The sequence below is a fragment of the Notolepis coatsorum genome (genome assembly GCF_963971535.1).
Source record: "Notolepis coatsorum genome assembly, chromosome: 6".
NCBI classification, from domain to species: Eukaryota; Metazoa; Chordata; class Actinopteri; order Aulopiformes; family Paralepididae; genus Notolepis; species Notolepis coatsorum.
This window is the reverse complement of record NC_140170.1, coordinates 163,204,289-163,231,880: the sequence shown is the minus strand read 5'-3', so window position 1 is coordinate 163,231,880 and position 27,592 is coordinate 163,204,289. Positions and strand designations below refer to the sequence as shown.

Below are 27,592 nucleotides of genomic sequence, written 5' to 3'. Positions count from 1 at the left end.
GACAAAGAGGCCTGCGGCTGGATGACCAGAGGGGTTATTGATAATGCCAGAGGCACGGGAAAGCAGCCTGGCACCATAGATCTCTTCTAGAGCTGGCAGACTAACCCTGATTGTCTTGCGTGCAAGACGCACAATTCTGTTCAGAGAGTTCTTCTCCTGGTCTGTAATGTTACCAAACCATACAGTACAGGAGGAAGTAAGAACGCTCTCGATCACACAGCGATAGAAGTTATGTAGAATCACCCTGTTGGTGTGTTCTCTGCAACATCCGGTCATTTAGGGTTAGTTAGCTATTTGAGCTTTAACAATTGGAACGTTAATTAAGCAATAATACACGAGGAGCCGTGGGATGTCATATTGCCACGGCTGTGATGCGCCCGCAGCCACGAGAGCGAAGCTCAAGTGGCGTGGGCATCACAGCCATGGCAATATTCATGACATCCCACAGGCTCCTCGTGTATTATGTAGCTAGAGTGTATTATTACTTTTATACAGCAGGTTGCGTTAGGAAAATATAGGATGAATACAGACAATTCTAGGGTCTTTTATATCGATTTGAGTGAACTTGGTGTAGAATAATCCTAACGATGTCTCGTTGCTATGGAATTTCAAATGGAGTAGGCTATCGACAAGCTTGGCAACGCAAACAAATGACGTATTAGTCTAATGCAAGCGAAAGTCGGAAAAAGTCATCAGCACCTCGGACAGTTCCCGGGAGTTGGGCCAGTTCAATGCCCACGCTGTCGACTTGGTGGTGTTGAAGGATTAATTGTGGCTTCTCTCCAGTGCGTCCAGCTCATCTTTTGTTGGATTGGCACGTCTAATAATGCTGTTTTTATGAATAGCGTTAGATGTAGGCATGTCCTCTATATCTATCCACTCGTTTATAGTTAACGGGTACGTTGAATCAAACATAATGTTGTCCGCGGAGTAGGTCATGTTGACAGTTTGTTGAAACTTTCTACAACATTCTGAAGCCAGCGCAGTGGTATATTCATGGTGATTTAACTGTGAGTGCATCATGAATATACTCACGGTTTAGAACGCTCTCGACCAATGCGTGGTCGGGCCTACCTGTTGTATAACAAAACATACAATTCTTTGGTGAAACACAATTCTCCCATTAACCCCACATGTACTGTAGCACCAAGGACTAATGACTGGTAAACAGGAAAATACCATTCATTTCATTTTAGCCATAGGCCACGCGTGACAGGTCTGTTGGTACATATTGTAGCTGCACAGGGGACATGAGCTTTTCTCCCTCTAAAGAGGTTTGAAAAAGCAAGAAACGTTAAGTGATTTCACACAGACCTGTAACCTGTACCCTAAATTGTGTCTGTTCCAGACATAACAGATCCCAGACCTGTAACCTGTACCCTAAATATTGTCCCAGACATAACACATAATTTCCATTACCCTCATCTTGTTTTGTTTTGTCTGAATCCACATTGTAATCAGTAGAATAATTTAACGCTTCATCGTATAGACGAGTTCACTTATTAACTCATTGAAGTTGTATGTAACATAAAACGGACATGGAATCAAAATCAGACATTTGTGGAGCACGCAACGTTGATATTTATGTAAATAAACGGCCCATACGTTCACTCTGGGCTCTTGTAACCTCACTGCTCGCAGAAACCAGAGAGCTTGAAGACGGGAGGAATGGCTTCGATTTGTAGGAACCCGTGCCTTGTGAAACCAGAGAGCGCAGTAACTCACGGGCCAGGTCCGCTTTCCTTTCAAAGTCCTTCTGTGATTTATCTCTCAACCTGATACCCTTGTGCTCGTGGCCAGCAGAGAAAGTTGTACTCCTATTCTTGGACCCGAGGTTGAAATTGCTAAAATTAGCTTTGACTATTCCGATGATACCGAACACAGGAGAGATCTGGTTACGTCGGGTTCACAGGTTATGACTCGGTCAAAAGCCACACGCGAAGACAAAGCAGGGGACAATGTGCGTCATCGGGTGTTGACGAAGCTTGGGGTTGTTTAGACTTGCACCATTAAAGGCGGTTGGGTGGCGTAGCGGCAATTGCGCTCGTCACCAATGCAAGAGGCTGCGGCCTCGACTCCCGGAGTCAGCATGGCCTGCGGCTCTGGCCGATCGTCATACTAACTCGCTTGGCTGAGTTAGCGGGAGGGAAGTCGTGGGTGGTAATCTGGCGTTGTGGACAGCGACACCTACAGGTGGTCTGGGCGCCTGCTCAGCGAAAGGCAGGAAGTGGTGAAGGCAGCGTGACCTCCCACGCGTTACATTTCACCAATGAGAGTCCTCGCTGCCAGGTGAAAAGAGAGCCGCTGGCTGTCTCCGCATGTGTCGGAGGAAGCATGTGGTAGACTTCAGGGTTCCATTGTACCGACCAGTAGGGGGAACATGCGCACAACGACCAGGTAGGGGAGGGGGGGAATTGGCACAACGACTAAATTGGGATGGGAGGAAAAGCATAGAAAATCTGGCGGAGAAAAAGAGGATAAAAAAAAGACTTGCAGCATTATGGAGGTAATTTTTTAAAATTATAATAATAATTAAAATACTTACTGTACATTTGTATTCACATTTTTGTCACTTGGCACAAACAATGACACAAACAAACAACACAACAGTGTGACGTGGGCTTTTGTCCCTTATTTATAATGTAACATGTTTGAATTCCATCCCTCCCAAATTATGTAGTGTCGTTAACTTTCCTTTTTTTTTTACCCATATTTCTCCTAATTGTTCCCCCACTATATGTGTAAAACGTTCCATCTCGTATATTTCGTCCACTATACCCAACCACTGCTCCCTTTGAAGGTGGGTTCACCTCATACCATGCTGTTGTTATGGTTTTCCTGCCGGCTGCTAGCAAAGACTTCACCAGGTGCCCTGGTATGTTTTCCTGTGTCAGATTCCCCAGGTATAGTACCAGAACCACCTCATAGCCCAGTTACTCCTTCATCTTTTGATACTTCCAAAATATGTGTGTGATCCGCCCCCATCTGGCCACATACATTTTGTTCTGGTGCATGACTCCCGGAGGTACATGGCTGTCCTCAAAACGGCGTAAAGATATCTTCTGCATTCACACATTGATCCTGGTGTCCAGTGTGATATAACTCGCCATGCTTTCAGCTCCATCACAGGCTGACAACTGTCACCAAACAAACCCATATGGGATTCCATTATAGTCCCAATCAGCCATTACAGTGGATATGATGTTATTCAAGTGACAGCTTGACTATAAAGCCTGGCGCAGAGAACAGAACAAGTTGATCCACTGAATCAAAAGGCTGTTGTATCGAGGTCAGGGGTCAGCTTTTAACTGGCAAATCCCCCTTTGCTTCCCGCTAATCCTCTGCTGGGTTCCCACACCAGAGGGCTCATCTCAGACCAAGTCTACCATACACTGACAGGCACGGCTTTCTCTAGCTTGGATGAAATATTTACAATGATGGAACCCTTTTTGTTATGGTCTAGCCTGGTCCCATGTTGTGGTCTAGCCCCTATGTTATGGTCTAGCCTGATCCTATGTTATGGGCTAGCCTGATCCTATGTTGTGGTCTAGCCTGGTCCTATGTTATGGTCTAGCCTGATCCTATGTTATGGTCTAGCCTGATCCTATGTTATGGGCTAGCCTGATCCTATGTTGTGGTCTAGCCTGGTCCTATGTTATGGTCTAGCCTGATCCTATGTTATGGGCTAGCCTGATCCTATGTTGTGGTCTAGCCTGGTCCTATGTTATGGTCTAGCCCTCGGGTCAGCAACCTTTACTATAAAAAGAGCCACTTTTCACCCGTCCCACAAAATAAAATGCTCGGGAAGCCGCACAACCTTTTACCCTTAAAATGAAGATAACGGTGTATAACGTTTTATATATCCCCAAGCATACATTTAGCATAAAACGCCTGACAATTGCATACCCAAAGTAATTTGCGATTTATTATACTTTATACTTATAGCACACAGTTTGTTGCATTAATGGGATTATAAAGCAACAAAAAGAAAAAAAATGACTTTATTGCTGTTTTTACCTGTTATAACAAAGGAAACCCTCAAACTCTTATGAAGAGGAGAAAAAATACTGGCTGTGTAGACCTATTTTTAAATAAAACACAGAACTATACCCTGAATTATTCAGGTATATTTTAGTCCTTCCCTTATTTGTGGAACATTTATAAAATAAAAAGTAGTCCAATTTGAAAAAAGTCTACCATGTGTAGACCTACTTTGAAATAAAACACAAAAGTAGAAAAAACACTGGCATCTGTAGACCTACTTTGAAATAAAACCCTGAACTATGCAGCTCTATTAGAGTCCTTCCCTTATTTGTGGAAAATCTATAAAATAAAAAGTAAATTTTTCGTTGTTTGCAAATTTCGCACCACATATCAGGCATACAGGTAAGCCTTTTGTTGACTAAATATCTTAGTTGATGAAATATTTTTTCATTTCAGTGTCACAGTATGACATCGATAAAAAAAAAAATTAAAAAAAAATTACATCTTTTTATTTTCTTTTATTTTTGGGCCAGGGAGCCGCAGCTGATTGGCTAAAGAGCCGCATGTGGCCTCGGAGCCGCAGGTTGCCGACCCCTCTAGCCTGATCCTATGTTGTGGTCTAGCCTGATCCTATGTTGTTGTCTAGCCTGGTCCTATGTTGTGGCCTAGCCTGGCCCCTATGTTGTGGCCTAGCCTGGCCCCTATGTTGTGCCCTAGGCTGTCCTATATTATAGCCTAGTCTGGCCCCTATGTTATGGACTAGCCTGGTCCCTATGTTATGGTCTAGCCTGGGCCCTTTTCCTTGTACCTGGCTAACTGAGTTAGCTGGATAATTTCCAGGATAGCTTGACTTAAGCCAGACCTTTCGGTGCCCCGACGTCGGATTGTCTAAATCACTATGGCAACAGATCAGAAAGTTTGAACCTGGTCGAGGGCAGGGTTAAGTTCAGTTAGCTGGATAACCTGCATGGCCACACCCTCGCAAAGAAATGCCAGCTCGCTTCCTGAAATAATTCTCACAGTCTAGATCCTATTATACCATTCTGAATTATGTGTTTGTGTTTCGTTTTTCTAGAGGGGGCTTTTGAAATGTAAAATAATATACCTAAAATGCTGATAATAAATCATATTCAGCCTATAGATTTACTTTGTCCTAGGGCGGCTGAGTGGCTCTCGCCACTAACGCAGGAGATGCTGGTATCGAGCCCAGCTCTCGGCATTGCTACCGGCTTGGCCGGCCGTCGTACTAACACAATTGGGCAGTGTTAGAGGGTGGGAAAGCCGGTGGGTGGGGATTTGACGCTGTGGACAGCGACTCCCACAGGTCGGTTGGTGCGCCTGTACAGCAGAATCAGGAAGTATCGGGGGCAGCGTGAGCCTCCCACGCGTTACTCCTCGCCACTGAGAGATTGCGCTGTTCAGGTGAAAAGATGCCACAGCTGCCTCCACGTGTACCGGAGGGGACACGTGATGCAAGGCTTGGTCCTCACTGCAGCCAACCAGTGGGAGGCGTAGTCTAGCAGCGTTCGAGACCGGGGAGGGGAGAATTGGAAATACGAAATTGGGATGGGAGAAAAATAGAAAATGGGAGAAAAAGTGGATACATTTTTTTTTACTTTGTCCTAAATAATGCACGTCATAGTTATACGGATACGGCGCTCGCGCGTCGCGACACACACTATGTGGTTATTTTAATACCGGAGCATTGCGAATGTGAATCCTGCAGGGATATTTTTAATGAATGAAACCTATCAGGCGTTTGGCTCTGATTAGTTTCATATTCTTCGCTGTTGATGTATTTGCTTAGCGGAGCGCCCGGATTGTGTTTCATTCAAGCATAAATTGAAGCGTCTTTATGCGTGGATTATGAATTACGAGGAATCTGAATCTGTGGATTGTTGAATTGTATCACTGTCACTCACACGTTATTGTGATATTGTAACTGGGATTAAAATGTCTGAGATGCGCTGTTTGACGGATTTGAGAAATTGAATGAGCTTTCAAGTTTCAAGTTTCTTTAATAGTTGTCATACAGAAGTACAGAATACTTTTATACAAAATGCTTCTTACTGTTACGCTCCAGAGACTGTGCTAGACAAGATAAGTATCAAATAACATAGTATAGCATGTAAATTAGAAGTAAAAAATGAGGTCAGTGTTCAGTATAGACATATGTACAATGTTCGATGCAGAATAGACGTAACTGAGTTACCATATAATATACAATACTATGCAGTGTACTAATATACAATACTATATAGTGCAAAGCAGAAATGGGATGAGGTACAATTTACAGTAAGGTGTACGAGTTGTAGTGCAAATCCTTTATCAATAAATATAAAGTGTGGGGAGTGGGTGCTACAGTGTGTTTGTTTAAAGTGAGTGTGTGCGTGTGGATGTGTGTGCTATGTGCGTTTGATGGTTGTTGTGTAGTGTTCATTGTTCGTTGAGCAGCCTGATGGCCTGGGGATAGAAGCTTCTTCTGAGTTTCTGTGCTCGCCTTGAGACTCCGGTATCGCTTGCCTGACCGCAGCAGTTCAAAGAGGCAGTTGTTCGGTTGACTGGAGTCCTTAATGATTCTCTTAGCCTTGCCCCTGCACCGCTTGTTGTAAATGTTCTGGAGGGTGGGGAGCCCCCCTCCAATTGTGCGTTCGGCTGAACGTGTCACTCTTTGTAGTCTGCTTTGGTCTTGTGCAGTGCTATTCCCAAACCAGGAGGTGATGTTGCCAGTCAGGATGCTCTCTATTGTACATGAGTAGAAGTTCTTAAGGATCTTCTGACTGACTTGGAACTTCCTTAGGCGCCTGAGGAAGTAGAGGCGTTGTCGTGCCTTCTTCACAACACTGTCAATGTGTGTGGTCCATGTCAAGTCCTCGGATATGTAGGCTCCGAGGTACTTAAAGCTGTTCACTCTCTCAACCGGTGCCCCGTCGATGCTGAGGGGGCTGTAGTCCTTGACCCCCGACCTCCTGAAGTCCACAATCATCTCCTTTGTTTTGCTGACGTTCAGGGAGAGGCTGTTTTCCTGGCACCATCCCGCCAGGACCTTGACCTCTTCCAGGTAGGCCCTCTCGTCGTTTGCAGAGATCAGGCCCACCACCACTGTGTCGTCAGCAAATTTGATGATTGTGTTGCTACTCCGCTGAGCCACACAGTCGTGTGTGTACAGGGAGTAGAGGAGGGGACTCAGAACACAGCCCTGGGGGGCCCCTATGTTGAGGGTGATGGATGAGGAGGTGCAGTTGCCTGCTCTCACCACCTGGGGTCTGCCCGTCAGGAAGTCCAAGACCCACTGGCAGAGGTCATAGTTCAAGCCCAGGTCCCTGAGCTTGGCTATGAGTTTGGAGGGGACTATGGTATTGAATGCCGAGCTGTAGTCGATGAATAGCATTCTCACATAGTTCCCCTTCCTCTTGTCCAGGTCTGATGCTGCTGTGTGCAGCACATGGGCTATGGCGTCCTCCGTGGACCTGTTGGGGCGGTATGCAAATTGCAGGGGGTCCATGTTGATGGGAGGGAGGAGCAGATGTAGCCCTTTACTAGCTTCTCAAAGCACTTCATGGCTATGGAGGTGAGAGCTACAGGGCGGTAGTCGTTGAGGCAAGCAGGCTTGGATTTTTTGGGTACAGGGATAATAGTGGACTTCTTCAGGCAGGTGGGGATGACAGCCTGTTCTAAGGACAGGTTAAATATGCCTTTGACATTTTGATTAATGAATTTGAGAAAATGCATTTATCTGTTCAAGCACTGTTATCTGATGATGCACATGAGGTGTCACTGGTATAAACCAAAGGTTAATCAATTCAATGCATGTATGGATGATGTCCGAAACAGATTAAAACCTGATTAATAGTGAAACTGTATAGCCTCCCTCCAAGCCTCTCTGACACGTTATTTCGGGGGTCGCGCCTTGAACACTTCTGGAATCATGTATTTATATATAAAGTATATGATACCATATGATATATGATACTAAGCCGAGCGCATACAGTACAGATATCCTCATAAGTATCTATTAATTCGTATCAATTAGATACTCTTTGGGCTTGTTTGTATCTACTTATTCTGAAAGAGTTGAACTAATTATTTTTGCTAGCAAGATCTCATTCGATTATTCATTCCATTAAGCCTACTGCCAGCAGGCACATTTAAAGAAATATAATCTGATTGATTGGGGTAATGAGGGACTTAACATTAGCCTATAGATTGTGCATTTAACTTGTCGGCGAGGCTATTGAGCCGTACTGTATTGTACCCATTCTGCAATCTGTTAATAAAGTTTTCAATCAATCAATCAATCAATGCCGTTAGAAAATCAGGATTTCTGCTATCGACACCTGCTGTCTTTTCAGATGAGGCGGCCGCGCGCAATTATCCTGAGTATCAAGTCTGGTTCGAATTAACGAGAGTGAATCAGCCTTCGAGGAACAGGGAAAGCCTGGATTCAAACATCGGGTTAATTGAATCTGGATAATGGGACTTTTGATCGACTTAGTTGAACCAGGTACGGGGAATAGGGCCCTGGTCCCTATGTTGTGGCCTAGCCTTGCCCCTATGTTGTGGCCATCAGTATTACCATCAGGCTTGTACAACATGTTAAAATGGTCATGGAAACACTTACTGGCGGTTTCATGGCAGTCCAACTTATAATCATGCCCTGAGTCCAATTTAATGTAGAACAATTATACAAACCCGTTTGTGGCAGGGATCGTCTCGCAAGAAAAATCTGCCATGTGCAAACATTTCAGAATATAACTATATTGGAAAGGTGATTCCCACTAAAACTTTCTTTCCTACTCAAATGATTCCTGAATGATTTTGCATGTTCGCCGTAAAATGTCTGACAACACATTTTTGCTAATGTTATCATACTAAAGAGGTTTAGTTTGATGCATGACAGTTAGAAAGCTGATGTGTTATCATTACAAAATGGAGGTTATCATGATACGCTGAGAAGGGACCTCCATCCAGTTCTATGACGATCGTTGTGGTCATGTGGTAGGTCTACAACCACAGTAGAAAAGACTCACGCACATCCCAAATGTAGTCACGGGTGCTAGACTCGAAATAGATCTGTAATGTTTGTGGAAAAAAAGTCTGCACACCATCTAGTGTTCCCAAGTTTTAATGTACTTGAACACAACGTTTCGGCCTGTGGCCTTTTTCAAGGTCTACAACCAATCACAGCCTTGCATACCAAAATTTTACAAAAATGTTTGTGCTTACAACCAAATCTCAATTAAACCCAATTTCTTTCATTACCAAAATTATGAATTATATTTCTTCAACAGTTTATCATATTATTTTAAAGCTGCAAATAATAACAATTTTCTGACAGTATTTTTCACATTTTCCAAACTACTTATATGACCACCTGCTATCAGAAGGGATGGAGGTGCTCAGTGCAGCTGGAGGTCCTCAGTGGAGGTTCTCAGTGGAGGTTCTCAGCGCAGCTGGAGGTGGAGGTGCTCAGTGGAGGTTCTCAGTGGATGTTCTCAGTGGAGGTGGAGGTTCTCAGTGGAGGTGCTCAGTGGAGGTGGAGGTTCTCAGTGGAGGTGGAGGTGCTCAGTGGAGGTGGAGGTGCTCAGTGGATGTGCTCAGTGGAGGTGGAGGTTCTCAGTGGAGGTGCTCAGTGGAGGTGGAGGTTCTCAGTGGAGGTGGAGGTGCTCAGTGGAGGTGGAGGTTCTCAGTGGAGGTGGAGGTGCTCAGTGGATGTGCTCAGTGGAGGTGGAGGTGCTCAGTGGAGGTGCTCGGTGGAGGTGCTCGGTGGAGGTGGAGGTTCTCAGTGGAGGTGCTCAGTGGAGGTGCTCAGTGGAGGTGGAGGTGCTCAGTGGAGGTGCTCGGTGGAGGTGCTCGGTGGAGGTGCTCAGTGGAGGTGGAGGTGCTCAGTGGAGGTGCTCAGTGGAGGTGCTCAGTGGAGGTGCTCAGTGGAGGTGCTCAGTGGAGGTGCTCAGTGGAGGTGCTCAGTGGAGGTGGAGGTGGAGGTGGAGGTGCTCAGTGGAGGTGCTCAGTGGAGGTGCTCAGTGGAGGTGGAGGTGGAGGTGCTCAGTGGAGGTGCTCAGTGGAGGTGCTCAGTGGAGGTGGAGGTGGAGGTGGAGGTGCTCAGTGGAGGTGCTCAGTGGAGGTGGAGGTGCTCAGTGGAGGTGGAGGTGCTCAGTGGAGGTGGAGGTGCTCAGTGGAGGTGGAGGTGCTCAGTGGAGGTGGTACCACCTCAGTGGAGGTGGTACTTTAAACAAACACACTGTAGCACCCACTCCCCACACTTTATATTTATTGATGAAGGATTGCACTACAACTCGTACACCTTACTGTAAATTGTACCTAAATTGTACCTCATCCCATTTCTGCTTTGCACTATATAGTATTGTACATTAGTACACTGCATAGTATTTTATATTATATGGTAACTCAGTTACGTCTATTCTGCATCGAACATTGTACATATGTCTATACTGAACACTGTGACCTCATTTTCTACTTCTAATTTACATGCTATACTATGTTATTTGATACTATCTTGTCTAGCACAGTCTCTGGAGCGTAACAGTAAGAAGCATTTTGTATGAAAGTATTCTGTACTTCTGTATGACAACTATTAAAGAAACTTGAAACTTGAGGTGCTCAGTGGAGGTGGAGGTGCTCAGTGTTCTGCACGGTGTATCTGAAGATTCTTTAACAGTGAACTGAGCTTAGCTTTGTCTCAGTTTAACTGTCTCTGAAGAACATGGCCTGGGCCCCGTTCCCCGTACCTGGATAACTGAGTTAGCCGGATAACTTTCGGTCAAGTCTGACTTAAGCCGGACTTTCCCGTTCCCCGAAGCTGGATTGTCTAAATCACCATGACAACAGATCAAAAAGTTTGAGCCTGGTCGAGAGCAGGGTTTAAGTTCAAGTTAGCCGGATGAACCATCGCCACGCCCCCGCAAAGAAGTGACAGCGCGTTTCCTGAAATTATTCCCACAGTCTAGGATCTGCATTATACCATTCTGAATTACGTTTTTGTGCTCCATTCTTCCAGAGGGGGCTTTTGAAATGTAAAATAGACCCAAAATGCTGATACTAAATTCACTTTGTCCTAAATAATGCACGTTATATACCGTGGCGCTCGCTCGGTGCGATGTACACCAGCGTTTCCGTTAGCCGGTAATTACCGGTTTTTGACCGGCAAAATCTGTTGAAGTCCGACTTATTTAATATCTCCGGTCTTAATGTCCGGTGAAAATAATTCCCTGAGTCTAAGCACAATTTGATTATTTGAATTGTATTAAAATAGGCTAAAATTAAATAGCCTATGCGATGAACGAAACGATCATTACATTTGTTTCCTCGTTGCTTCTAATAATGACAACGACGTTGTCAGCGAGAGCTTAGTGCTGGATGTGCGAGTGCATGTGAAGCTGCAGAGCCAGAGAGGCAACGGCACAATGCAGTATTCCATCAGTACTCCAATTCGGCCATTTTCAGCCAATGTTGGGTGGGGGGCGCTGTTGTGCGGTTCCCAGAAAAGAGCCAATAACAGCTGAATGAGCTTCTCTGCAGCGCCATACTCTTTGCAAATAAGTTGTTGCGAGGTGGAGAGAGTCGTCACGCAAACCACGATAATGTTGCCGCCTCTCTGCTTTCTCAGTTCTTCGCTTGATATAATTAATACAAATGTCCAATATAACGGAATTCGTTAGCTCATAAAAATGTGATTATAACAGTGTCGGACCGACTGCCCACATACGCGGTCTATTTTAGTTCAAGTCAGCAGCAGCACGGAGTATCGAGGGACTTATTTTATTTGGAATATATTAATTAATGACTGTATACGCAAAAGTAGCCTAGTTTTAAGTAATAATATTATAAATCTACATGCCTTGAGGATGACATTCTTTATTCTAAACTATGACCGGAATTAATCTCATTTGTCCGGTAGATTGAAATCTTGCAGGTCACGGAGACCGACAACAATTTTTTCTAACGGAAACCCTGCACATTATGTGGTTATTTTAACAACGCGCAGCATTGCAAATGTGAATCCCGCGGGGATATCCTTAATGATTGAAACCTATCGCTCGTTTGGCTCTGATTCCTTTCATATTCTCCGCTGTGGATGAGGAGCGAGGAAGGAGAGGAGCGCCTGGATTTTGTTTCATTCAAGCATAAAATTGAAGTGTCTATGCGTGGATTGTGGATCTTGTGTGATATTGTAACTGGGATTAAAACGTCTGATGAGATGCGCTGTTTGACGGATTTGAGAAATTGAATGAGCCGTTGACGTCACATTAATGAATGAGAATAAAGAGATAAAACTTCATTCAAAATAAAGAATATTTTAAACACGGGTCTCTCGTTCATTAATGTATAAACAATGAATTTATCCCATCTGGCACAGTGGCGCAGCGGTAGTGCTCAATCCTGGCAACCCGGCGACCGGTGTTCGAAACCCCGTGTTTCCAATATAATTTTTTGGAATATAATATTAATGATTATACGCAAAGGTAGCCTAGTTTTAAGTTAAAATATTATAAATCTACATGCATTGAGGATGTCATTCTTTATATAGCTCTCAACGTGCACCAAATTGAATTATTCCTACATTGCAAAAAGAAGGAAAAGACTAGGTTTCGAACCCCGGTCGTCTGCGTGAAAGTCAAAAGAAGAACCCGTTACACCACAGTGGAGATAAGTAAAAGATCGACCATACATCAATCAATGGGTAAGAGAGCCGTATCGTTATTCTGTATAACAGTTTAACTAATTATTTTCGCTAGCAAGATCTCATTTGATTATTCAATCCAGCAGGCAAGTTTAAAGAAATATAATCTGATTGATTGAGGTAATGAGGGACTTAAAATTAGCCTATAGATAACGCATTTAACTTGTCGGCGAGGCGATTGAGCCGTACTGCAATATGTTAATAAAGTTTTAAATCAATTAATCAATCAATGCCGCTAGAGAATCAGGATCTCTGCTATCGATACGTGCTGGCTTTTCAACTGAAGCGGCCGCGCGCACTTATCCTGGGTCTCAAGTCTGGTTTGAGTTAACGAGACTGAATCCACCTTCGAGGAACAGGAAAATCCCGGCTTCAAACATCGGGTTAACTGAATCTGGATAATGTGACTCTTGATCGACTTAGTTGAACCAGGTACGGGGAATAGGGCCCTGTAGAATACAGTACACACACACACACACACACACACGCACACACACACACGCACGCACACACATACACACACACACACACACACACACACACACACACACACACACACACACACACACACACACACACACACACACACACACACACACACATCAGATCCCAAATGCTCTCTCATTTTGTGGCAGTCTGCAACATCAAAGGCTTCAATATTAATCAGTGGTTTTGGGGCGTAATTTATTTCTCGTTTGATTATGGTGTGAGTGTTCCTAGCCTGCCCATTTATTTATTTATTTACCTGTTTGTTTATCTGTTTATTTATTTATTTATGTACTTCCTTCGCCCTTTCGGAGCTCCTTTTGATGTCCTTGCTGATCACAGCTTAATTGACATATAATGAACACGGCGGGTAGCGGGTGAAGCGTAAACCGCTTGGACACAAGTGAACGATGCCACACGGGGACGGCCGTGTTGTGTAACCCGCGGTGCGCCCGCAGCGTGTGACGTCCCGTCTCCCGCCATGTGGGGTCTTGCCGCTCACGGAGCACGCTCGGTTAGCCCTCCAGAAGCTACTTCACACATGGCACACGTCACCTCCCATCTGGTCCCATTATAAAAGGCTTAGGTTTGTTTTTGAATGAATGAATAATTAATTGCATTTATATAGACCTTTTCTAGACGCTCGAAGCGCTTTACAATGTAGGGTGGAAGTGGCCTCCTTCACCACCACTGTGTAGCACCCAACTTATGCAGGCTCAGTGGCTGCCATACACTGGCACCAGGCACACGTCACACTGACTACACAGTGGCTGAACGGCTCAGGAGACGGGGATTGATATCCGCCAATTAAGGGGGCTGGATGATGATTAGGTGGCCTTGATGTCAGAGACCTGATTGGGAATTTGGCCAGGAACGCCTACTTTTGTGTTTAGCTTCTAATGTGTCTTTTAATACTGAGGTTGTGTTCACCTGGTTAGACCTTTTGGTTCAACCCTGCATTGATCCGTCGTGCAAACCGCGTAAACGCAGACCCACTTGGGCCTGGTTGATCTGGTTTCCCACCGATCAGGCTGACCCATTGCTTTCTATTGACATGTGTTACGATGACAAAGGCGAGGGCTAGGGGGGGTTGATGACAAAGAGGGGGGCTAGGGGGGGTTGATGACAAAGAGGGGGGCTAGGGGGGGTTGATGACAAAGAGGGGGGCTAGGGGGGGGGGGGTTGATGACAAAGACGGCGGCTAGGGGGGGGGTTGATGACAAATGGTGGGAAGGGAAGGGAAGCCCGATGGGACACGTCCCGCTCACCTCATGCCCTGCACGTCTCCCAATCTAATATTGTATTTCATTTCTTTGTACCTTTTTGCAGGTGGGTTGCGGAGGAGTGTGTGTAATGCATGATAGACGTCAGAATGTGTGTGTGTGTGTGTGTTTGGACTAATTGAGGAGAGAACAGGTGCTCCGTTACCGACACCTTCATTGACACAATGGTATCCTGACGCATCCTCATTGTATGAATACATACAAACACACACTGACGCGTGTCTGCCAACATATGAAGAATGGCCACAAAGCACAAATTAATATTTCAAAAGCTTGATACCTGAACCGGAACATTTACATCGGGGTGTCGCTGTCACTTTTTTTTTCCCGACGAGCACGCTGGTGCCGTCAGGCAGCCTTTTATCACCCAGCCCTAAAGAAATCTCTTTTGTTCAGTCACTATGCCAAGGCTGGTCCCCAGCGGGGCTTACTGTGGAGACTACCTAGAGACGCATCATCATTCATCATTCATCATTCCTCACGCGACATGCGGCACGCTCTACGACAGACGTGCACTTGTAACACGTGTGTGAAAGCTGTCCCAGTTTCTCCCAAAGTTACTCTACATTTGTGTGTCTCGTTTTTGCTTTCATTATGTAAACTAGTGTGTTTTCTCTTCCCTTTGGGGACTCAGTTGATATGCTTCTCCCAGCAGTGATCGTCAGATAAAGCTGTATACCCTCTTAGTCTTCATGCTGTCCTTTAACTCATTCAGCGCCAGCTAGTATCCCCATCCCTGCTCTCAATGGGCCACGCTTTAAAAGATAGACATTTTCACGGTGCGTCACGATGTTTGCAGAGCTATAGATCTATATTCTATATTATAGCTATGGAGACAATACTATGGCTCATTTGACAGTCACTATCTCTCGTCCAACATGTAAAAAAGAGTACATTTTTTCATGTATACGTTCGCGTGTTATCCCGTGGTGATTATTGTATAGTTTGTATAGAGTGATCCGGGCTAATTCCTGGAAGCTGAGTTATGGAGCGCTATGTGAATTTTGCTAAAGTCGTTTGCGTTGCTCGTCTGGACACGATACTATTTCGAAATCAAAGGTATATAATAGGTGTTATGTTTCATCATGAATGCATCAAAGGGGGGGGGGGGGGTTTATGCTCTGATCGCCAGCAACGGCATACGTTTTGAATACTACATACGTTGATCGTTGCGATCGATGTGAAATCCTTTTAGGATCAAAGTACGATTGACGTCATATAGTCCTTACCTTTGCTAGGAGGTATCTCAAAATGAATATTCCAATTGTCTGATCGCGATTTCCAGTATGGATGTCCATCGGGTCCCTGACATGAAATGGCACAAAATATGCATCAGGTGTGCTGGACGCATTCCAAGTTGCTCGAATGAACCGTTTCACTTGCTCGGGTCCAAATTCTCCGCCCGGATCATATAAAATGTAACACACAGTGTGAAATAAGATTTCAAAGGGTAGGCGATACTGCCACATAGCAGGATTCGGCCGGCATTGCACTCTCAAGGTCTCAGAATGTCAGTTCCAATGGTAACACTGAGGTCCGTGAGAGTGTATAGAATATTAAAATCGATGAAAAACTATGAAAACCCGAGATTTTTCGGGGGTTCTGGCGCTCAACCGCTGGCGACATAACCCGAGAAATCTCGGGGTTGGCGCACAAAGTGTTAATGTGACACTGTATTGTTGTTCTTATTAATTATGATTAATCTAGTAGTATACATTTTTGAGCACTTACTTCGGTACGGGTTTTCGGTACAGTGGGGGAAAGTTTGGCTTTCCATGTTCCACTCAGGGGTGATGTAGTGTGCAGTAACTAACTAATTGTACTTGTAGGGCTGTCAACGAATATTCTATATTGAAATTAATAATCGACTTGTAAAGAAAAGAAAAAATAATTATATTAGATTGTGAAAAAAACAGCCCCCGGTGGGCGGTTAACATACCGTTGTATTCGTTCGGTACACACTACAGCCATTCGGTACGGTACGGTACACACTGAAACGGTTCGGTTCGGTACTGATACGTGTACCCAGGGGAGGAAACAAACTTTTTGGCTTACCAGCCAACTGGCGAGTATCTGATTTTTTTTACCAGCCAAACAGATTTTTTACCAGACAAAAAAAATCGCTAATTGTGATAATTACTTCTTTGTATGTCAAGCCGTGTCAATGTTGTGTATGCATCTGGGTAGGCACACTGTGCCTTTAAGACAGCACGGTGGTCTTACGACAGTGCTGTGAAGTACCGTCAAGTGTTGTGGTAATGTCAGTTGGGTTGGTGTGCTGTTGTGCACAGTGCACTGGTTGAGCTAGCCCCTTTCGTGACTGCGATGTGCAAGCCAGGGGCTTTTGAGCATGAAATAAAATGTCTAACCTTACGTCGTAGTCCGGTGCTTTTTTGGAAACATTATAGTCATAACAGATACACCTAGCTGGCTGCTTTGAGCACACGGGGCTAACGTTAGCTAGCAAGCAGCTATAGCTAAAACGCTAACTAGAAGCTAACCACTGTATACAGTTCCAGTAGACTAACATTACACCTCTGTGATTTAAATGTGTCCTTAGTAACTTATACTCGAGGGTTGTACTAGGGTTGGATGCAGTTCCCCGTTGGTCAGTCTGTCTGTTTTCCATCTTCTGCTGTGTTTAACGTTATCTGTTTGCGAGTGCTCCTGATGGCTAGCCTAGTACCGCGGGACTTTTATTAGTATATGTCCGTGGGTTGGCCAGTACTGCGCAAACGTTTATTAAACATTATATGTCCGCGGGTGGTCTTGTGCAGTGCTCTCGTGGCACTGTCAACTAAAGCGAACACTCAGAAGACGCGCACCGTTTGCCAGTGCAGTGATTGCAGAATGTTTAATTTTTTTGTATACTCGCCAGCAGGGGAGGAAACTAACTTTTTGGCTTACCAGCCAACTGGCGGGTATCTGATTTTTTTTACCAGCCAAACGTAAAAAATACCAGCATTTGGCCAGTAAAGTGGCCTAATTTCCTCCCCTGGTGTACCTTTACACCCCTAATAAATAGTGCTCCTAAATAGTGATGGAGAGGGTACCTGACACACCTGTGCTAGGCCCAATCCCCCTGTATTAATCTACAGTATATTAATAAAACTAATAATCATAGATATCATCATGGACATGGAATAGTCCCACTTCATGAATGGATGTGTAACTTAACACCTGAGGAATTAATAGCAAAATGCAAGCGTTATGATAAGTGTAACTGAGGGGTACAATTCCCTGACTGTATTATATAAGTATGGTATCATTAAACCACTACTGTCTTATGTACATTACTACTGGCCATACAGTACACAGGTATCTTAGATGAACACTTCCCACAATGACACGGTTCCACACAAAACTGGGTTTAAGAATATTTATTAGCAGCAATGATAGTATATATAACAATACTTTACGTAGGGTGCGCTTATAAGGCAAAAGAATGTGCGTAAGCAAATCAATAACGTATGTCCATTCTCATATTACGCAGGAGATAATGAATACAACCTGAATCTTAGGAATTATATCTATGGTACTCTAGTAAGGCAGCGGGAGATACTGGTAGGGTCAATCCGGTTGTAGGCCAGCAAGGGGAGAGGATTTGTCGGTAGTAGAGTCTGGGTCAACGATGAATAGAGAGACTCCAAGTACAGGAGACGGTGCAATAAGCTCTTGATCCGCAGACGAATAACAGCTGTTCTCCGTGGCATGCAGCTCCGCATGGAAGAAAGCTAGCCAGCCTCAGGCTTCTGAGAGGCGGGCTCGACGTTGCTCCTCACAGGGTAAATCCCACACAATTGTGGGTGTAGGCGATTCTCCGCTCCATCAATTACAGGACCAAAGCAAATATAATCCAGCCGAAAAGGGCTATGTAGTCGTCGGGTAGATTATCCAGTGTACATGTCCACACGGTCCTCGTCTAGGGCTCCTCGGGTGAAAGCGCCAGGGTAAGCAGCCCAGCCTGGATAAGCACACTAGCTGGTACGAGGAAACTTTGGTGATGCTGGTCACTGTACGCGGTCTCAATGCTCTATTTGGGGCCAAACAGGCCATACTTCACCGCACGTTGTATCGTGGGTGAGGCTTCAACTTATTGGGTAACTCATTTCGGGTAACTAACTTCTGTATTCACCTGCGCCGTATTTATACGTTAGGTGAACAAACTAGTACCAGCCCTATTCCTGTCTCGTATCCTTGCGCAGAGCCGTTCATGTCCAGGCAAGTCTTTGGCGGTGACTTTGAACCAGACCTTGGGGGTATGGCAATGGCGCCTAGGGGACCGCTGTCCAATAGAACGAAATATTATGGTCTGTACTAGGTTAAAGGGATATTCCGTGTATATGTACAAGGAATACACAAGGGATATCAAACGATATACAAATATTATGCAATATATATCAATCAATAAATATATATATTCGGTTTAATCTGATCCTTCGTAAAAATAAGTGTTAGTAATAAGAGCAGTAGTTGTGAAAACTGTTGACCTGAATGACCTAATAGAACATGACAAACATCACTGAAAACGAATTGACTCTAATTGACTATAAAGGCTCAGGGATACTCTCTCTCTCTCTCTCTCTCTCTCTCTCTCTCTCTCTCTCTCTCTTTCTCTCTCTCTCTCTCTCACACACACACACTGAAAGTACTGCTTAATTTCAGAAGAGCTGCTTTAAAACTGTTTATTTGTTCTGACACTCCTCTCTTTCTTTCCCTCCCTCCCTCCCTCCCTCCCTCCCTCCCTCCCTCCCTCCCTCCCTCCCTCCCTCTAGGTAAGTCGGCCCTCTCCTGGAGCGGTGTGTCTGTTGCTGAAGGTACGTGAGAGGCAGCTGGAGGGACAGAGGCCTCTCGCTGAGCAGCGACTCCACCTCTGGCCTGTTTGAATTGTAAATGCTTCGAATGTGCACCTGTCTCCACTGAATAATGAATCTGAAGCTCACGGAGATGTGTGTTTGATGTGTGTGTGTGTGTGTCAGCCTGCATTAGTATTATGTTGTGCGCGTCACATGGTGTCTATGTGAGTTGAAAGCCAAGCAACGGAGAGGGTCTGTACCGACTGTTGATTGGACCATCTCCATTCTCACTGTGCAACCGCTTCTCAATAATAAAGGATCAGGAGGGATTTCAGAAATGTCATGAATGATAACGTGGATTTGTCAGCTCATACAGTAGGCATAATTTAGAAGGTTGTAGTATTGGATAACCAATAGGAACCAATTGGGGGCGACAGTGGCTCGGGAGGTCGTCTGGTAATCTGTTCGATTCCCGCTCCTCCCCCCCTCCTCCCGGGCAGCGTGTCGAAGTGTCCTTGAGCAAGACACTTAACCCCCAATTGCTCCTGATGAGCAGGTTGGCACCGGCACGCCGTCGGTGTGTGAGTGAATGGGTAAAATGTGAGGAACAAATTGTAAAGCGATTTGGATAAAATCGCTATATAAATGCAGCCATTTACCATTTAGGAACATTTTGTTGCTCTATTTTGGGCTCTTTTCAATCTCAGAAGAAATCTGTTTGATTGGGAGCACAAAGTGAAATCTAAATGGGGCTGTAGTTGCTCAGTGCAGCTGGGGCTGTAGTTGCTCAGTGTAGCTGGGGCTGTAGTTGCTCAGTGTAGCTGGGGCTGTAGTTGCTCAGTGTAGCTGGGGCTGTAGTTGCTCAGTGTAGCTGGGGCTGTAGTTGCTCAGTGTAGCTGGGGCTGTAGTTGCTCAGTGCAGCTGGGGCTGTAGTTGCTCAGTGCAGCTGGGGCTGTAGTTGCTCAGTGTAGCTGGGGCTGTAGTTGCTCAGTGCAGCTGGGGCTGTAGTTGCTCAGTGTAGCTGGGGCTGTAGTTGCTCAGTGCAGCTGGGGCTGTAGTTGCTCAGTGCAGCTGGGGCTGTAGTTGCTCAGTGCAGCTGGGGCTGTAGTTGCTCAGTGCAGCTGGGGCTGTAGTTGCTCAGTGTAGCTGGGGCTGTAGTTGCTCAGCGTAGCTGGGGCTGTAGTTGCTAGGTGATATGGGGCTGTAGTTGCTCAGTGCAGCTGGGGCTGTAGTTGCTACACCTAGCAACTCCAGCCCCTTTATATTTCACTTTGTGCTCCTAAAGGCCCCTAAGGGGCAACAAAAACCCTCGTTGGGACCACTTGTGAATGATCCGAGAAGCCATTGATACATACAATTCACACAGAGGCTCCTTTGAGATTTCAATTCAATCTCATGTTCTCATTCATACGGATATTTAAAGGAGAGCTAAATGGTATTTATTTGGGAGAATTTAAAGATCTCGTGGCTTGCTCAGAGTAATATCAATATCCGCTCAGCTATAGTTGTTTCTCCTGAGTTGCATTTGAGAAACATGAGAAAATTAGTACCTTATTCTCATTTTGGTAAAACATCTCTTTTTTTGTCCCGGAGAAGCAAATTAGTTACAAATAAGAACTTGTCTTGTATTTTGGACACACGTACCCTTATTTCACACGGATAATCCAAACACCGATATTTACGGCTCACAAGGTTATGGACCAATTGCTGCCAGGAGGTGAATACGTGTGCGTGCGTGCGTGTGTGTCTATGTGCGTGTACGTCATGCGAGTGTCCTGTGTTTTTGTGTGCACTAGGCAGCCTCTGATTGGACGAGCCTCGACATTATCCCACAGGCTACTGTCTGATTAATGACACCTGGGTACAGAGTGGAGAATGGACAGGCCTGCTGCCCACACACAATACATTATACCTCAATATACTGTCACCACACACATGCGCACACGCACACACCCTCTCTCTCTCTCACACACACTCACTCACTCACTCACTCACTCACTCACTCACTCACTCACTCACTCACTCACACACACACACACACAGACACACACACATCTGGTCCTGCCTCACTGACTGCCTGCTGCAATTGGATTTGGGTTAGCTAACACCTGTGAGCTCCAGCAGGTTAGTAATGGATAGAAACGCGAGAGATGGAAAGAGAGAGAGCTTGCCTCTTCACATTCATGCGGCTGCAAAAATTGCACAGCTGAAAGGCAGACGGACCGATCAATCCAGAGCCTTCTCTCTGAACGACCAGGATTACAGTATATATTCTCCACCCAGGTTGTCATGACTTTATGGAGCGGTGACTGACTGTGAGGATGACTGTTAGACAGCTGTGGCTGATCCAGGGGGCGTTCAGTCATGCTGGCCGGGCTGAAGTGATGGTTATCTCGGCCTCTGACAAAAAGCATCTTGAGCCAGTTTTTTGCACAACAGCAAGGAAACATTGACGCCTGCACACGCTCATCTAGAGCAGCACCAGTGTGGTAAGTGTTGGTTTTGAAATGGTCACGAGAGCGTTGTTGCTACATGGGGCTGTATCTTTGGCCCTTGAAAGTCGAAACACAGTTGTCTTTGTGCTTGTGCAATACCTTGGCAGTATCGATTCGAACTTCTATTAAATCAACTTGAAGGCTTTGTGGCTTGCACACGTTTTATTGAAGGGCCTGTGTGTGTGTGCGTGTGTGTGTGTGTGTGTGTGTGTGTGTACCTTGTATATGTGAAAAATCTGGACAATTACAAGACTCCACAACACTCAAAAAAGCAGGACACGCTACCAAATGAGAACACTTTTGACGTGCCTGATTTTGTTTGACGAGTTATTGTAGTTTGATGGTTAGGATTAGTTACAAAATGCATATAAGCCTATGTAATGTCTCCATATTTCACATAAACAAACGTGTGTGTGTGCGAGCGTGCACAGTGTGAGTGTTTGATGACAGTGCATTCCCCATCTTGAAAATGTTATTCTGAAGAATCCTCTCCTCTCCTTCCAGATTAAATAATACTAAATATCACAATATCTCATGGAATCCAAATGTAAACAACCGTCACTGAAACACAGGCTGTTCCTGTTCCATTCTGTCCACGAGACGCACCAGCTGTCCGCTCATCCGCAGCATGTCATTCATTTATTAGCACCTCAGATCTTATTTGTATACACGCATTTTATATTTATCCATGATCCTCTTAATCTGTTTATTTATACCAGGGTAGACTGAAGACTCTGTCTGGAGTATTGCACATTGTACAGAGTAGACTTAGTTTGTTCTATATATTTGTACATATGGGTTACTTTTATTTCATATTTTATCTTGTTGTATATGTAACGGAGCTGATATCGTCACCTTTTTGCGTTGTGTTAAACTTCGATGCCCCGGGGGAGTTTCGAACCCGGGTCTGCCGCACCACAGGTGACAGCACAGACGTCACTGGTTGTTCCACCCGTATAGGGATTTATCATTGGGAAAATGGATTATTGGCTATTGTAACAATTCTGCCATATGGAAATTGAAACGCTTTCCATTTTTGCATGAAATGAGGACCCTTCTATCACTAACATTATGTTTTAAGCATTTTTGGTTGAAATAATATGTCGCGATTTTTTTTTAATGATTAATTGCGAATATTTTCATGTTGAGCTATAGATTGTGGATGAATAAGCACAGAAAGGTACACCATGCAAATGTTAATGCTTTATTTGTTTGAAACGAGACGATTTAGAAATGGGCAATGGGGAAATACATTACAACACGAAAAACGGCAATGACGTAACCACTACACATCCCTATACCAAGAGGTGAATTCACTCGTAACGTGTCTGTCTTTTAAAGGGGAACTCCACTTTTTTTTTGGAAATTAGCTTATTTAACATCTTCCCTGGAGTTAGACAAGAAGATGCATACCTTTTTTGTCTCTGTGCGTGCATTTTAGCTTTGGGAATAGACGCTCCGTTAGCATAGCTTAGCTTCATCACTGGAAGTGAGGCAGGACAGTAGCCTTACAGTGCCTTACAGTGTATTGCAAGGTCTGAAATTGACCAAACTTGATATGCATGACCTTGGTGGGCTCTAGGTCAACTCCTGAAAATGGGGTCAATGTCAGACCTTGCAATCAAAAGTTAGGGGGCGCACTGAAATTATGGCAAGGGTTATTAGCCCCCTAACTTTTGATTGCAAAGTCTGACATTGACCCCCTTTTCAGGAGTTGACCTAGAGCCCACCAAGGTCATGCATATCAAGTTTGGTCAATGTCAGACCTTGCAATACACTGTAAGGCACTGTAAGGCTACTGTCCTGCCTCACTTCCAGTGATGAAGCTAAGCTATGCTAACGGAGCGTCTATTCCCAAAGCTAAAATGCACGCACAGAGACAAAAAAGGTATGCATCTTCTTGTCTAACTCCAGGGAAGATGTTAAATAAGCTAATTTCCAAAAAAAAGTGGAGTTCCCCTTTAAGGGAGAGTGAGTATAACTTGCAGTACCGCTACGCGCCACAGTCACTTCACAACACTTGGAGTGATTGATTGATTGATTGAAAATTGTATTAACATTGCAGAATGGGTACAATACAGTACAGCTCAATACACACAATTGTTAATGGGATGCAGACCAGAGAAAGACTTTCGTCTTGTTTACATCAGGGTCCCCCATTTTCAATTCATCATAACATATATGACATACATGACATACAGATAGACAGTACTGCTACATCTATACATTTATGACATACCAGATTTCCAAATACAGTACTGTTTGTGATACAAAAAGAGTTTAAAAAAGAGAGTATATACATTTGACGAAGAAACTTTACATTGGATGGGGCGGGGGGGGGGGGGCTGTACATAGGAGGTGGTTGGGTGGGTGGGTTGGGTAGGCGGGGTGGGGGGGGTAACTGTGCATTGGATTATCGACAAAACCTTACTTGGTCCCAAGAAGAGGGTCTCGTGTATTATTGGGTTAGGACATTTACATTGGAGGGGGTTGAATTAGGACATTTACAGGGGCCAGTTTCGAATTGCAGTCTCCCGTAGGTGCTCCTTGAGAGTGGTTTTAAAAGTGGTTAGTGATTCACATTCCTTTACAGCTGTGGGTAGGGCGTTCCACATTGATGTGGCATAATTGCGAAACGTGTTTAGTCCCTTGTTTGAGCCGAATCTGGGTTTAACATGATTTGTGGAGCTCCCTCTGGTGTTGTGGTATTCACTGACCTTTGGGAAGTATTTTGACATGTACATGGGTACCTTAGTCGTGTAGTGTATCTTGTAGACCAGGCCCATTGCAAGTTGCTGTACTCTGTTGTCTACTCTAAGCCATCCTAGGTTGTCAAAGTGGGCAGGGGTGAGGTGGGTTCTAGGAGTAAGGTCAAGCAGTAGTCTGACCAGTTTGTTTTGTGATGTTTGTAATTTTGTTTTTAGCGCCTTTGAGGTGCTTTGGTACCATGAGGTGCAAGCATAGTCGTAGTACCCTTGAATGAGTGCTCCTGCCAGAGTCTTCAGGGTATTCTTGTTTACCAGAGAGGAGATCCGGTACAAGAATCTAGTTCGTTGGTTGACTTTTTTTATTACATTGAATGCCATTTTGTCACAGGAAAGATTAGCCTCTAGGATGGAACCTAGGTATGTAATTTCATCTTTCCTTGTGACAATATTGTCACCCACTGTAACTGAGAAGCCAAGTTTCAAGTTTCTTTAATAGTTGTCATACAGAAGTACAGAATACTTTCATACAAAAATAACAAAATGCTTCTTACTGTTACGCTCCAGAGACTGTGCTAGACAAGATAGTATCAAATAACATAGTATAGCATGTAATTTAGAAGAAGAAAATGAGGTCACAGTGTTCGGTATAGACATATGTACAATGTTCTGAGTTACCATATAATATACAATACTATGCAGTGTACTAATGTACAGTACTATATAGTGCAAAGCAGAAATGGGATGAGGTACAATTTAGGTACAAGGCCGTCGGCCTTGCTGAGTTTGTTATTTGAACCGAAGAGAATGGACTCTATTTTACCCAGGTGTAATGATAGTTTGTTGTCAGCGAGCCAGGTGCAGATTTTGCCTAGTTCAGAGCTGAGGGTTTTTTCAACCTGTAACTTGTTCTTGTTAGAGACCAGCAGGGCTGAGTCGTCCGCGAACAGGAACAAGTTGCAGTCACAACCTGACGACATGTCATTTGCATAAATTAGGAACAGTAGCGGTCCTAGTATGCTTCCTTGTGGAACACCACAGCTCACTGGGAGGGGGGGGGGGATAGGGTACCGTTTACCTCCACCATCTGTTCTCTCCCCTCCAGGTAGGATTGCATCCAGCTCACTGATAGACTATCAAAACCAATTGCTTTTAGCTTGTCAATCAGAATGGAGTGATTGACAGTGTCGAAGGCCTTTTGTAGGTCCAGCATGACCATGACCATGCCGCAGTATTTTCCCGCGTCCACCTCTTGTTTGATGTGGTCGTTCAAATAGAGAAGGCATGTGTCAGTGGAGTGGGATGTTCTGAGGCCAGATTGGCATTCGAAGATTAGATTTTTTTCCGCGAGGTACTTTTCGACCTGTTCGTATACTATTTTTTCCATGACTTTCGAGATGGAGGTAAGAATAGAAACAGGGCGGTAGTTGCCTGGGTCTAATTTGCTGCCCTTTTTGTGCAGGGGGGTTACTCTCGCAATTTTGAAGTTTTTGGGTACGTGTCCCTGTTTTATGGAGGTTTATTATGTGGAGTCCATCGTGACTGCGCATCGCGGTACCATCTGTTACATATATATATATATATATATATTAGCCTGCCTATACCCTCCATGCTGCTATGACCCATGAATTTCCCTGAAGGCAATTAATAAAGATACATCTTATCTTATATCTTATGTCACCATTCAAAGTTACAAAACACAGTTTCAGGAGAAGAGCAGCTACACAACCTGTACACACCCTGCCCTGCTACTACACTATAGCTACCACACTATAGCTACTACACTATAGCTACCACACTATAGCTACCACACTATAGCTACTACACTATAGCTGCCACACTATAGCTACTACACTATAGCTACCACACTATAGCTACTACACTATAGCTACCACACTATAGCTACTACACTATAGCTACCACACTATAGCTACTACACTATAGCTACCACACTATGGCTACCACACTATAGCTACCACACTATAGCTACCACACTATAGCTACCACACTATAGCTACCACACTATAGCTACCACACTATGGCTACCACACTATAGCTACCACACTATAGCTACCACACTATAGCTACCACACTATAGCTACTACACTATAGCTACCACACTATAGCTACCACACTATAGCTACCACACTATAGCTACCACACTATAGCTACTACACTATAGCTACCACACTATAGCTACCACACTATAGCTACTACACTATAGCTACTACACTATAGCTACCACACTATAGCTACCACACTATAGCTAGTAGCTACCACACTATAGCTACCACACTATAGCTACCACACTATAGCTACCACACTATAGCTATCACACTATAGCTACCACACTATAGCTATCACACTATAGCTACCACACTATAGCTACCACACTATGGCTACCACACTATAGCTACCACACCTGATTACCAGATCTGTTGCGCACACCTGAGACCGGTCACACAAGAGCATTAATACTTACATCATCAGTTGCCAAATATATGTAATCTCCATAAAGCAAATATAATTATTTTCTTAAGTCTGGGAAGATGTGATATCATTTGTTGGGGTGCAACCCGGCCTGTTGTTGGGCTGGAATGTGACATCATATACATACACAGGTGTTGTTAATAGAGCCACATAAAAACACAGCGATGATGGCTATGGACACATGCTCATTAAGTTTAGTTAATTACAGACCACACACACACAGAGAGAGGGAGAAGCAGACACACATAAACACACGTGTGTACACACACACACACACACACACACACACACACACACACACACAGTATTCAAGATGCATCTATTATCCAGTTTCTCATCCGATGTTGCCGTTCTAGTGTATACATTTGTGTGTGTGTGTGTGTGTGTGTGTGTGTGTGTGTGTGTGTGTGTGTGTGTGTGTGTGTGTGTGTGTGTGTGTGTGTGTGTGTGTGTGTGTGTGTGTGTGTGTGTGTGTGTGTGTGTGTGTGTGTGTGTGTGTGTGTGTGTGTGTGTGTGTGTGTGTGTGTGTGTGTGTGTGTGTGTGTGTGTGTGTGTGTGTGTGTGTGTGTGTGTGTGTGTGCAAACAATACAAATAATTATAAAATAAAGAAATGTGTGTCTGTGCCTGCTTGTCTTTGTGCTGTGGAACTGT

At 44.5% G+C, this 27,592-nt stretch overlaps 1 protein-coding gene across 2 annotated transcripts in view; it reads left to right on the top strand.

Annotated features, from left to right (window-relative positions):
• Positions 1-27,592, top strand: part of prickle2b (prickle homolog 2b) — a 242,322-nt gene that overhangs the window by 41,134 nt on the left and 173,596 nt on the right. The window contains exon 2 of one of the 2 annotated variants that reach the window (XM_084316503.1): positions 19,230-19,271. The exons of the other annotated variant lie outside the window; for it this stretch is intronic. The gene's annotated coding sequence lies outside the window, so the exon portion shown is untranslated. The remainder of the gene's footprint in view (positions 1-19,229; positions 19,272-27,592) is intronic. 2 annotated transcript variants of the gene reach the window in all.